Source organism: Alligator sinensis, unplaced genomic scaffold (genome assembly GCF_000455745.1).
Source record: "Alligator sinensis unplaced genomic scaffold, ASM45574v1 scaffold1218_1, whole genome shotgun sequence".
Classification (NCBI taxonomy): Eukaryota; Metazoa; Chordata; order Crocodylia; family Alligatoridae; genus Alligator; species Alligator sinensis.
Window position 1 is genome coordinate 219,215 of NW_005842619.1, and position 11,883 is coordinate 231,097.

General features: G+C 53.6%; 1 long non-coding RNA gene across 1 annotated transcript in view; it reads left to right on the top strand.

Moving 5' to 3' along the window:
• The window catches only part of LOC112551839, a 9,588-nt gene extending 8,536 nt beyond the window's left edge, over positions 1-1,052 (top strand). Inside the window, exon 4 of the long non-coding RNA XR_003096149.1 lies at positions 356-1,052. This is a non-coding gene — a long non-coding RNA (uncharacterized LOC112551839). The remainder of the gene's footprint in view (positions 1-355) is intronic.
• The last annotated feature ends 10,831 nt before the right edge of the window (positions 1,053-11,883 follow it).

Consider the following 11,883-nt stretch of genomic DNA (forward strand, 5'->3'; position numbering starts at 1 on the left):
CATCTCAGTGGTCCACGTGCAGCAGAAACCAGCCTCAAAGACCACTGGCCAAGAATCATCCACAATTTAAAAAGAAAAGACAAAAGTCTGCTGTGTTTATAACAACCCTTTCTATTAAATTGAATCTGTTATTTCTGCTGCTGTTCACCTGGCAAAAAGGCACCTACCAAATTTAGGGCAGCCACTCGAGTGAAAGCAGTTTCCGGTAGAGACTGCCATGGCAAGTGCATGGAGGAAAATAGATTTAAAATGAAGCCACAGCACCGGTGCACCTGCAGCAGCACAGGGATCCTGGGGTGCTGGCTTTACCTAGTTAGTCAGACTGGTTTGACTTACCATTTGTTTCTCCCATTAGGTTAAACGAAAGCAATTGTTCAGCTTGGACTGTACCTGCCTCTTTCCCAAAGATGATGAAAACTGCTCCAAGTGCAAGAGCTGGTCTCTCACCTCTCCCAACAATGCAAACTGGTCCAATATAAGATACTGCATCCCCTGGGCAATTATGCTTCTCTCACACCCCAGGACCTTCTACCGCTACAACACGACAGCCACCACCCACCCAGAGCCCCGCATCCCAGGGAGAGGGACTTTCCATTCTGCAACTCATATTTCTCCTTTTGGCTCCAGATAGTTTGTCCCACGTACATGTAGTTTTAAAATAGTGAAACGCATGGCAGAGACGGACAGAAATTTCAAGATAGCCAGCCAAAAAAAGAGGTGGTGTTTACCATTGTAAAGCAACGAATGTGACTGGATGGCGAAGCCTTATTAATAGCTTTGTTTTGTGCTACTAGTCGAGGAGTCCTTTGAAAAATAAATAGTGCGTAATAGCAGCTCCATAGCTGAAGTTGTAATTTTCCATTCCCGTGCAGAGCTGGTTTCTTTTGCAGTCATTAATGAATAATGACAGTATAATAATAATCTTCAGAGCTCACAATTCTAGCACCAACCTTTCCTCTGAACTTATAATTAAGATGTCAGAATTCATTTCTGTCTCAGAAAGCTGAGACTTTTTTGCCCACTGATTCTAAACTCCATCTTACAGATATCAATCCCCAGGTCTCGTGCATTAGCTGTTTTGCAAACAGAAGCGGCTATAAACAGACCTTACCATTGTTACCAAACATGAAATGGGCTTTATGGTCACTCATGTCACCCAGGACATCTCCCAAACTGTGCCCTTCCTACTCTCCTTTGATGGGCCCCGCACCCTACTTAAGCAGCACAAGCAGTCGCCTTAATTTCATCACAGCCATGACCCTAGCCACTGCCAACACTGTGCTCTCACATACTTACCTGCTTGCTCCTACACTAACTGCAGCCATTTACATTCTCTGGTCGACCCTGAAAGGCTGATAGCTCTGCTCACACACTTATTAAGGAAATTACATTTGCTATGCAATGCTGGAAATGCCAAGGCTCTGTACAATCAGATCCTGATTATGCATCAGACTCGTTTGACGGAAGAAACCCAAACGTCTCCGGCCTTAGCGGTTGTTGCCTGGAAAAGATTAGCGCGTGTATTGTGTGGAGCCAGAATGTGCTTCAGCTCCCAACCGTGAGCTTCCTGAGCCCCGATCATTTCCAGGAGCAAGACAGCTTTCACTGACAGCTTTCTTATGCAGTCAAATGACAGTTATCATCCTCTCATCACCTTTTCTGCACTTCAAACCAGAGAAATCTGGAAAGCTCCTGATGAGCAGTGATTGAGGGCCAAGAGCTGTCACTTTGCTGCACCCAAATGTTTGTCTAACTAAATGCAAAAGGTCCCATGAGGTGGACAAGTGCTCGTCCAGCCAAGGGGATGGGAGACTGCTCAGGCCCCAGTCCAGAGCCCACCAAAATCCTTGGGAAGCCAGGGTAGTGGTGAGATACAAGCTCCTGGCTCCCTTATTGAATCTGTCTGCTAAAACAAGGAGAAAAATCAATTAAGTTGGTGGAAAAGGAGACTGGCGAAGAGATGGACACTGCTGGCCTGGCCAGCCAAGGGTGTGCACACGTGCTGCTGAGAAAACAAATCAGCGGCACATAAAAAAAAAGTTGGGTTATCCTCTAACCTGCATGGCCAGGGATGTGTTCAGCATTTGGGGCTTGGACTTGCTCAGCGCTCAACTGCCTTTTTGAGAGAACCAGCGACCTCGCAGCTGTCCCAGCTCCTGTCTGCCCCCCGCACGCAGCGCTGGTCTTCGATGCAAATGGAAAGACTTAAAATGTAAGCCTGCAATTTCACCGAGGGCAGCAGGGCTAAGCCCAGAGCACCAGCCTGTGAGGGAAGTGGAGGCCACATACGGATCTGATGCCGTGAGCGCTGACTTGCCTCGAAAACCTGATGGGAAGCGAGAGGAGGAGCAGTGCTTTGCGAGCAGAGGATCAGGGAGGCAGCCCCCAACGCATGCATGTGCACCCTCTTCTCCCACGCTGGAGGGATGTTGAGTGCTCCCAGGTGAAGAGGAGGAAGGCAGCTCTGAGTCCACTGTACTCGCAGCCTGCCTGGCCAGGAAAAGGAGCAGGAGGCTACACAGACCCAAGGCAGGGCCTAGGTGGGGGTTCAGCACCACTGTCTGAGCAAGAGGCACTTGTGCTGCGATGCTTTTTTTTAGTGTGGCTCTAGAATGAGCTTTCTGGCTAGATCGCTCTCATCTCATTTGTTTCCAAGAGGGGTTGGCTGGGTCCTGTCCCTCCTCGCCCCCCGGCAAGCTTCATGATGCAGCCAAGTCTTCCCAAGCCCTTCAGTCACTCGCCCCTGCAGGACAGTGCTCAGCATCTGTGGGCAGCTGCCACCCAGCTCCTCACCCTCTCAGGACATTCCCTCGTGCCTGCCACCTTCACAGCCTCCCAGCACAGGCTTCCCGTGCTTCACAGTCCCAGACAAGCAACAAGAAGCACCATTTCCATAGCTCTAGCGGTGCCTTAAGTAGTTTGGGCAATACTCAAGTCAGTCGGAGTCACCGATCTGTGACACGGCTGTGTGGCGCTTGACCCCGAGTGCCTCCAGGAAGCTGCACGCATAATCCTCGGATCCATCTGTCATTGCAGCAGGCTGGGAAGTCCCATGGGATTAAGTGCGGACGTCAGGATGCAGACGTCAAAACACCGCCGCGACCCAGCTCCTGCAATCCACTTTCTGCTGTCTCATCACATATCGGGGGAAACTAGCTAGAGAGTCCTTGCCTTGGTGAGTCTAGACCTCCTGGGGCTCCGGTCAGCCAGACGAGGTCTGTCCCAAGCGACACATCCTGGGAAATTCCTCTTCTTCCAAGAGATAAATGTGCATCAATCGGCAGAGCTGTCAGGTTCAGGTCTGGGGTCAGGAAGCACGTGGTCTCATGGCCTCACTCCAGGCTCCTGTCTCGGAAAGCTCAGGGCTCAGACATTTAACCCCAGACTGAGGATGGCCAGTGTGCCCCAAACGGGGCTTGGGAGCTGCCTGTGCCCTGAGGTGTTTCACCCGTGGGTGCACAAATGCAGCTCCTAAGGGAGCACATCTGCAGGGCCTCCTGCTGCCAGTCAGCTGCCGGGCCAGTCTGCAAGAGAGTTTTCTGTCTTACACAGAAGAAAAAGCTGCAAAAATGGGAAACTGGCTCCCTGTGCAGGGCCCTCCTGAAGTGCTATCGCTGGTTCTTGCTTCGAGGCAAACACAAGCAGCAGAGGCGCAGCGTATCCTAAAGGACATCCTTTAAATGAAATATTCAGCTCCTCTTGCTTCTCCGCACCTGTTTTTATTGCTAACAGATTTTCAGCTGATAACATACCAGGGAATGAATTATTTAGCCTACCTCGCTAACTTGCACTACTTAATCCTTCCATTACACCGACATGCATCTGATGTTTATGAACCAGGTGCTTCAGCCTTCCCTGGAATTTGGGTTACTGCCTGCTAGAAGGAAGCTGCGTTGTCTGCTGGATGCGGCACAGGGACTAAGCCAGGCCAGGATGTGGAGCGTTTGGGAGCCTGCCCTTTCGTGCTCCCACAAAAGAAGCTGCTGTCCCCAGGAGCTGCTCATCCTTCAGCCCAGGGCGGTCCAACTGGTGGCCACGGGCTGCATGTGGCCTGCAGGGCTCGGACCCCAGAGAACAAATGGCACCGCTGCTTCCCTCCCTCCCCGCCATCTGCTGCTGAATGCAAGGTCTCTGGTCACTGCTGGGGACTAAAACCAGCAATGGGGGGGGAAAGAAGGCAAGTGACAGTGGTGTTCCCACCCCGGGGTCTGGAGCTGCGCCAACAAGCCGCTTCTGGAGGTGGGTCATTGGCCTGTGAGAAGCCCCAGGGTTTGGATCCGGCCCCCACCCCCCCAGGGCCAAACGAGTCGGACAGCCCTGCTCTGGCCCAAGTGGAAGTTAGCCGATGGAGAGGAGGCGGCACTAGGGATGAGAGCAGTGGCCCGGGAGTCACGACTCCTGGGTTCCAGCCCCGGCTCTGCCAGTGACTTGGTTTAGGAGCCTGTGCCAGGCACTGCACCCATACCTGGCGCGGAGCTGGTCTGTTTATGCAGTAAAGCCCTGGGGACAGGCATCTCCTAGGGGTTTAAAGCACTATTTCTAGCACTGTATTAATGCCACCACTAATGAATCCCTCTCTCGGTCTCCCCACAAGCACCGTGAACATAGCAATTACCTTTGTTCCTCACAGGGGGGTTGTGGAGCTTAATTAATTTGTGCCTTTCAATGCTTTGTGCTCTCCAAGTGCACTGCGTTTAACTCCCGCTTTACTGCACAGTTACCACTATTATTTATTCGCAGTGCAGCGGCACTTGCAGAGCCCAGCTGACAGCAGGGCTCCATGGCACAGGGTGCTGCACAGACGTGGGCCGAGGGGCAGCCACTGCCCTGAGAAGCTGTCAGCTTAGCAATACGGATCAGGGCCCAGTGACCTCCCTATGGCCACGCAGGGAAGGGGCTGGCACAAGGAGGGGTCATCCTAGCAGCTCCAGGACACTACCAGTTTGCCTTCCTGCAACGGGGTCCTGCTGATAAGGGTCTTGACCACTTCAGTTCACTTAGCAAGTGCTCATCTGCCTTCTGAATGGGATCATCTTCCCCGTTTCACAGCCAAGCAGGCTGAGGGGCAGAGAGGTGCAGCCCCCAGAGCAATTGCTAGCCCCAGCCCCGTGCTCAGGTCATGTCTCGTCTAACTGCCCACTAGCAGCCAGGGGCAACACCCGAGAGCTACAAGCAGAGATAGCCAAACGTACAAAAATGGGTCTGGCCCATGGAGCCACTGAGTGAGCCAGTTTCCCCCTGCTCTGCTCCCTGGGCCAGTGAGGTGGGAAGCCTCCAGCTGAGCCTCGGGTTGGCCCAGTCTGCATTTTTGGAGCACTTTTAGTTCAGCTCTACTAGTGCCACACAAAGCACAGCTCAACCAAGTGCAAGGCCAGTGCCGCCAGCTGCCTCCACTTCTCCCCTCTCCATGCCAGTCCACATCAGACACCAAACTCCTGCTGAGAAACCACTGCAAAATCCTGCATACTCATGAGCTGCCTGAGCCAGCTACCTTGTCCAGAAGCCCTACCGCAGCTCGGCCATGCCACCCTCACCTGCCACGTTGGACAGCATCAGCCAGCTGCTCCCAGCACCCTGACTGCCAGCCCTTCCAGCCCAGGCTGTGTCAGGCAGGAAAGGACTGCTGCGACATCTCCCCTTCCTTGAGCAGAAGCAATAAAGAAAAGAAACGAAGCAGCAGACCTCTGGCTGCCAGAGCCATGGAGCCCATGGCCAGGCTAGACCTTTCCGCTCCAGCCAGGTCTTCAGCACCCAGGACTTTCCACGCCCTTTGGCTTGAATGCGGCACCTAGCAGGCCCCAGTGATGCAGCCACAGCTGCAAAGGCGATCACGGGCACCGAACGTGGAGGAGATGGTACCTGGAGATCATTCCAAGCCACGGCTTAGCTGAAGGCAGCTTCTGCGCTTCACGGCTTATTAAAGACCTATCAAGACAAAAATTAAAGAGGCTCTTACGCAGCAGTCAAGTGGATTAATGTTAGTCTGTCTCCTGTACATGGTAGGATTTCCACATGCCTTTGAAGTTTGCGCATTTGAAAATCACTTTCCAAGCCACATAACTCTGAGTCTTAGATGTTTCCTAACCGTTCTGTGGTTGAGGAACAGCTGACTAATCCTGCAAGATTGAATGAGGTTAAACGAAGACGCACAACTCAGCATGGGAGCTGTAGGTAGCATTTTGGTAGCTAATGTGGAAACAGCAACTCTACCCATTGCCATCCGCCAGACAAGGGACCGGCTGCACTCTTGTGACTCTTGCGGAGGATTCTCCTTTCTTCACAGGACCTGGTGGGGGCTCTGGTCTGATGCCCGTTCAGTAACACCGATTAACACGAGGATCTTGCATTTCCATTCCAGGCGTTTATTTGGTCTAAAAAGCTCCCCCTGCGCAGTTTATACCTGACCAGGAGGAAACCACTTCTTCCCCCGCATCCCAACAGGGCAAGTAGAGCAATTTCACTGGTAACCCACCGCTTCATGCCAACGGGAACAGGCGGCCGCTTGGCTCTGGAATCTGCTTCCTGCTGCTGGTCCAACAGAGCCCAAGTCTGCTGGCTTTCAAAGCCTGGCATCAGAGCCGTCAGCTCAATCAGGGTAAGGAAGAGCCCGCGGCAGGGGGACGGAGCTACGGCAATTCTGAAGTCTGGATGGAGCTGTTCATTTAAACCTCTGCACGTGCGCCGAAAGCGTGGGAGGGAAGGACGGCGACAAGTCAGCAGGTGATGGAGCACAGGCCCTGGGAGGCCGGCCGGCCGGCCGGCCTTGCAGCAGAGGATTCCCAGTGCTCGTCCCTGCTTTCGGGTCCTGCCACTTTCCATGCGCTGCCCTTGCCACTGGAGCACTGACCCCACCAGCACCGTGAGGGCCCACAGCTCGGCACCGTCAGCCCGGTGCAGTTGGGAGAGAAGGAACAGGCAGGGCTTTGTGCGCGTTCCTCTCTTCATTGAGTCCTGTTACAAAGCAGGCAGGGAAGCAACTGTTTTATGTGCCGGGAGACAGAACGATGAACTTAATTTGATATTTACTGTAGAAGCTGAAGTCACACATAACAAGTTGACACACAAATTCATTAGGATGCAATTATGGTGATCAGAACTTAGGCTGCCCAATTATTTTTAGCAAGTACATGTAATTAACTGCAGGTTCACATCAAATGCTGCCTGGTATCATGAATCAGGCTCAGAAAGCAGCTGAAAAGAAGTGGTATTTTATCAAAGGGCAGTCTCCCAGCTGGGAGGCAAAACCAGGAGCGAGGAATAGCAGGGCAGAGAACGGTGCATTTGTTTCAGCAAAAGACGCACGCCTGGTTCTGGAGCAGTGAACTAGCAATGCCCAGGGCACTGGACCTGGGGAGCCAAGCACCCGTCCTGGGAAGACCGCTCCTGCCCGCGGGATGGCTGACCCCTGGGAAGAGCCGAGAATGGCGGCTCAGTCTCCCCGGGCAGACTCACCAGTTGGTTGTGTGCAAGTCAGACAGAAGCGTGGCCAACCCTGCCGTGCTTTCACAGGCAGGCAGGTAAGGGGGTGGGAGACGCCTCACGGTGCTCTGGCCACGCTCTCTCAACACAGACTGGACGCACGGCTCTACGGCAAAAGAAGGGGAACAGCAGCAGCTGCAAGACTTATCTCGAGGGACGAGACTGTGTGCCCAAGAGGGGCCATCCCCTCGCCAGGTATCGCACTTCCCTGGGGCCGCGGGAGAGCGGTTGGCCAGCGACAGCCCCAGGCATCTCACGTGCTGGAGACAGCCCCCAGCTCTCCTCTAGCCTTTTCCCACCTCCCGTGCTGGAAGTCAGGAGCGTCCTGGAGCTCAGCTAGGGTGCAGCCTTGAACCTCGTCCTGGAGCTTCCCTGTGAAACAGGACAGTTTGATTCACACCATTAGCCAAGGCAGGTGGCAGGACGGTGGTTAACCTCTTCTAACAGCGGGTCTGGCGGGGTGATTATTGACGGCACGCAGCGAGCACCACGGCAGAGCTCTGCTGTACTGGGCACAGGTGCGGACCACAGCCAGACGCCTCCCTCCCCTGCAGCGCCTGCGAGCCAAGATTTCCAGGCACAGGTGCAGAGGGGGAGGCTCCAAAGGCTTGATTGGTTTTTCGAGGAGGCAGAACACACTCCCACTCCTTAGATTCAGCAGGGTGGAGGCTCCCGGGTGGAGCCCTGGGAGACTGGAGGTGCTAGGGTCCCAGGGGCATGGCCTGGGCACCCACAGCACTTCCTGACACCAGTGACACGTACAGGTGGCCTGGCCCATGGAGACTCGGGGCACTTATTTACTTGACCAAACAGGGGTGAGGAGCCTGGCTTCAGGATTTCAGTCTTCTTAGCAATCACCTTGAGCATTATCTGCACCCGTTGTTGCAGCTGTGCGGGGAACAATTAAAAGAGGGAGAGGAGAAGGAGGCTGCTTCCCTCACGTCTGCCAGGAAAACGTCTTTGTGGCTGGAAGGGTGACCGAGAAGTATCGTGCCTTCCTCTCCCGTCTGCAGCGAGGGCTTGGAGCAGGCGAGATATATTTCACAGGCCTTTGCTTGGTGTCGTTGGGGATGCATTATCAATTTAAAAGCAAATCAGCTCAGAAGTCTCCCCCATCACCAGTCAAGCGGTGGAGATGTGGCTTTGGCATGCTCTGATTTTGGGCCTCTGCCCCTGGAAGCTAAAAGGCAGTCAGCAGCTGTGCATCCATGGCCGGAAGGAAGACACCCAGCGCGGCCCAGCTCCCGGCACTGCCTAGGCTGGTGGCCCAGGATGCCGACCTGGAGTCGAATGAAGGTTGTGGGCCTCGGGCTCAGCCCCTGCCACTGTGGGTTCAGTGCCTCCTGCAGCGCCAGCCAAGCTCCCCAACCCGCTCGGTGCGGCTCCCCTCCCCGCTCGGCTGCTGCTTGCTAGGGACAGTCGGGACGAAGCGATGCACCAGCCTCAAGCCCAGGAGAAGACAGGAGGCAGGTGGCATGGGCGGCGCATGAACACTGCACTGTATCTGGCTGCTCCAGCCCAGCAGCCATCACACCTCTCCTAGCTGCCACGGGTCCAGCCTCAACCCAGCTTTCACACCTCAGGGAGGATTCAGCTGCTTCCATCCCGGGACTTCCTGCCACAAAGGCGCACACAGCACAGCATGGCCGGCAGCTCTTGTTCCCAGGCCCGTGACCATCGTCTTGCCCATCGCTGAAGTGCCCCTCTCCTTTGCAGACTCAGCTCCCATTCAAGTACCCTCACCCCAGCCCTTTCCACCCACCTTTCGGCAGTGCAGAAGGACTCGGTGCCTTCGGCACGGGGGTGGGGGAGCCAGAGGGGCCTCTTCAGCACTAAAAATAAATAACGGGCCCCTCCTGCTGCTCCCGGGATGTATGCTGAGTGCATCACAGCCGGGTGGAATATTATTTCTTCTGCTCTACTGCCGCTTTGTGATTAAATGCCATAAATATTTATGATTTATTATAGCTGCTTTGGAAGGGATCTGCTTGTGACGGCTCATAGATCATAGTAACACTGAAAGAAAATAAAACTCGGTAAAACAGTTTCCCTGTTGCTCATTTATAACTCTCTCCTGTAGCTCCTGGAAAGTGAGAGGCAGTGGTGAGGGCTGCTCTAGGGAAGCTGAGTGGCAACAGCACGGTTTGCCCCTCCTTTTCTTCCACTGATAAATTATTTTCTAGGAAGATTTTTTTTTAATAGGAGCTTAGAATCCCGCCTGTCAGCTAACATCTCACTTATCCCCGCGCCTTCAAAGATGCTGCAAAATCTAATATGCAAGTACAGATGCTCTCAGGGATTGCCAAGCAGCCTGGCTGCCCCCGAGGAGGGGTGTGAAGAAAGTGAGCCTTGAAGGCAGCTGACAAAAGGGCACGGGCTGAGATCTGGGACATCTGGATCCAAGTCCTGCATGACTTTGGACAAGGCTTTGAACCTCTCTGGGCCTCAGCTTTGCATCCACAGGATGGGGATAAGACGCTTCCCTTTCTTTCACACTCCTTCGCTCTGCCCGGCCTCAACACACGCAAACCGCCTCTCCCGAAGCAAGCTGGCACATGCCACCCGGAGAAGAGCTCCTGAACAAGCAGCCTAGTTGCAGGTAGAAACCGTCTCCGCCAAAGAGGGGGAAACAAAAGGTTGTTAATCACCAAGAAGAACATTTCTGCTGTGTTTCCATCACTTGGGGCTTGCAGTTTTAGCCGGGGTTGGGAAGAGGGGCGAACAGCTGAGAAGTTATGAGATGGGCAGCCTGAAGCCAGAGAGGGACCCTGGCAATCTCTCACCACACAGCACGGTGAGGAGACCAGCAGGCCTCTTTCCAAAGCTGTATGCACCCACATGCCACTGGCCACGCATCTCTTCAGGGAGCGGGAAACAAGGAGGCGGCACCATGGGACGCTCAGTGCTGGATGGCACCTTTGCACAAAACACCAGTTAGCTGGCTCTGGGGGCCTGAGGAGTTCCTCCACCACTAATGCATTTCACTGCTGCATAATTCATGCCTTTTTAGCAGAAGATAAAAACTTCACGGCTGCTAATGTGAGAGCATTCATTGATGTGGAGACTGGCCTTGCATTTGGAAAGAGCTTTTGGGAAACCACCAGAGTCTTCTCCCCTCAAGCAGGTTAGGAAATCTCTTTTTACCCTCCTATATGTGGGTGCTATTGCCCTGGTGGTACCTGCTCCCCGCTGCTCTCCAGAGGCAGCCACGATACCACCAGGTTGTGTTGCTCCTGAAGAATGTGGTGCATTCAGAATTCATTCCTGTCAGCCGAGCAGGCTCCAAACGTGCCACACGGATCATATTTCTTTCTCCCCAAGATAAAGATGCTAAACGCAGTAGCGTGAGATAAGAGCATTCATTCCTAGGCAGCACAAATGGGAGGAAAAGCCAGTGTAAATCATGCTGCCTATACGGTCACTTGTAATGCCTGTGATTATTTTTAAGCCTGGGAAATAAGGGCCAGCTAACCTCCAGAGCCCTCCATAGCACGTGTATTCACAGACGGGCAAACGGAAGAGACTGTGCTCCTGCAGCCAGCAAGAAGGGGCCCGTGTCACGGCGGTCTCTCACCTTGCACGAAGGGCGAGGGCTGCACGCAGAAGACAGAACGCAAGGCCGCAGGGCAGAGAAGCCAAGCCACAAAGCAGGATGCCAGGCCTCCCGCGGTGAGAGTCGCTCTTTGGTGGCACTCCCCCATACAGATGCTGAGCATTGCACAGCCAGAAATCAGCTCCCGAAGCTGGGATTTCTATCTCCCGCTTCCTGGAGAGGTTTGCGGCCATTTGTGCTCACAGCGCCACGGTGCTCCAACGGAGTTACAGCTCCACAATGAATCTTCCCATCGCCCTCGTCGGAGACAGGCAGACAACTGAAAACACAGCGTTTAGCCACTGCAGCAGAGAGCTCAGCGCTTCTCAGCTGCTCCCTTTCCCCGCAGAGCCTGAGAAATCTCGGGGCCAGGGCTGGGCTTGGAAGTGTCAGCACATGGGGTCACGCATGCCATCACACGCGGCAAGTCTCGCCTTCTCCCGAAAGCGTGAGCATTGCCCCACAATGGAGGGGGTTAGAAAACAAAGCATACTGCAAATACCTTAAATTAATTGGATCTCTAAATGCTTGGCTAGCAACACATGTCATGTCAATACGTATAGATACATATATACAAACCTTATTATCCAAATAGTAAGTTAACAACTTTGGCCTTCAAATTTAAAAATATTTTTGAAATGAACTCTGATTACAAGAAAAGTGTCTTTGTTCTAATGATCTTAATTACAGGTTTTTAATGGAAAGTAGCTGGAGAAATAAAAACATATGTAAATGACAGCGCCTAATGATGATGGCTGCACCTGGTAACACTTCTGCACAGTTGACAGGGGTAATGAATGCGCTGAGTCCTG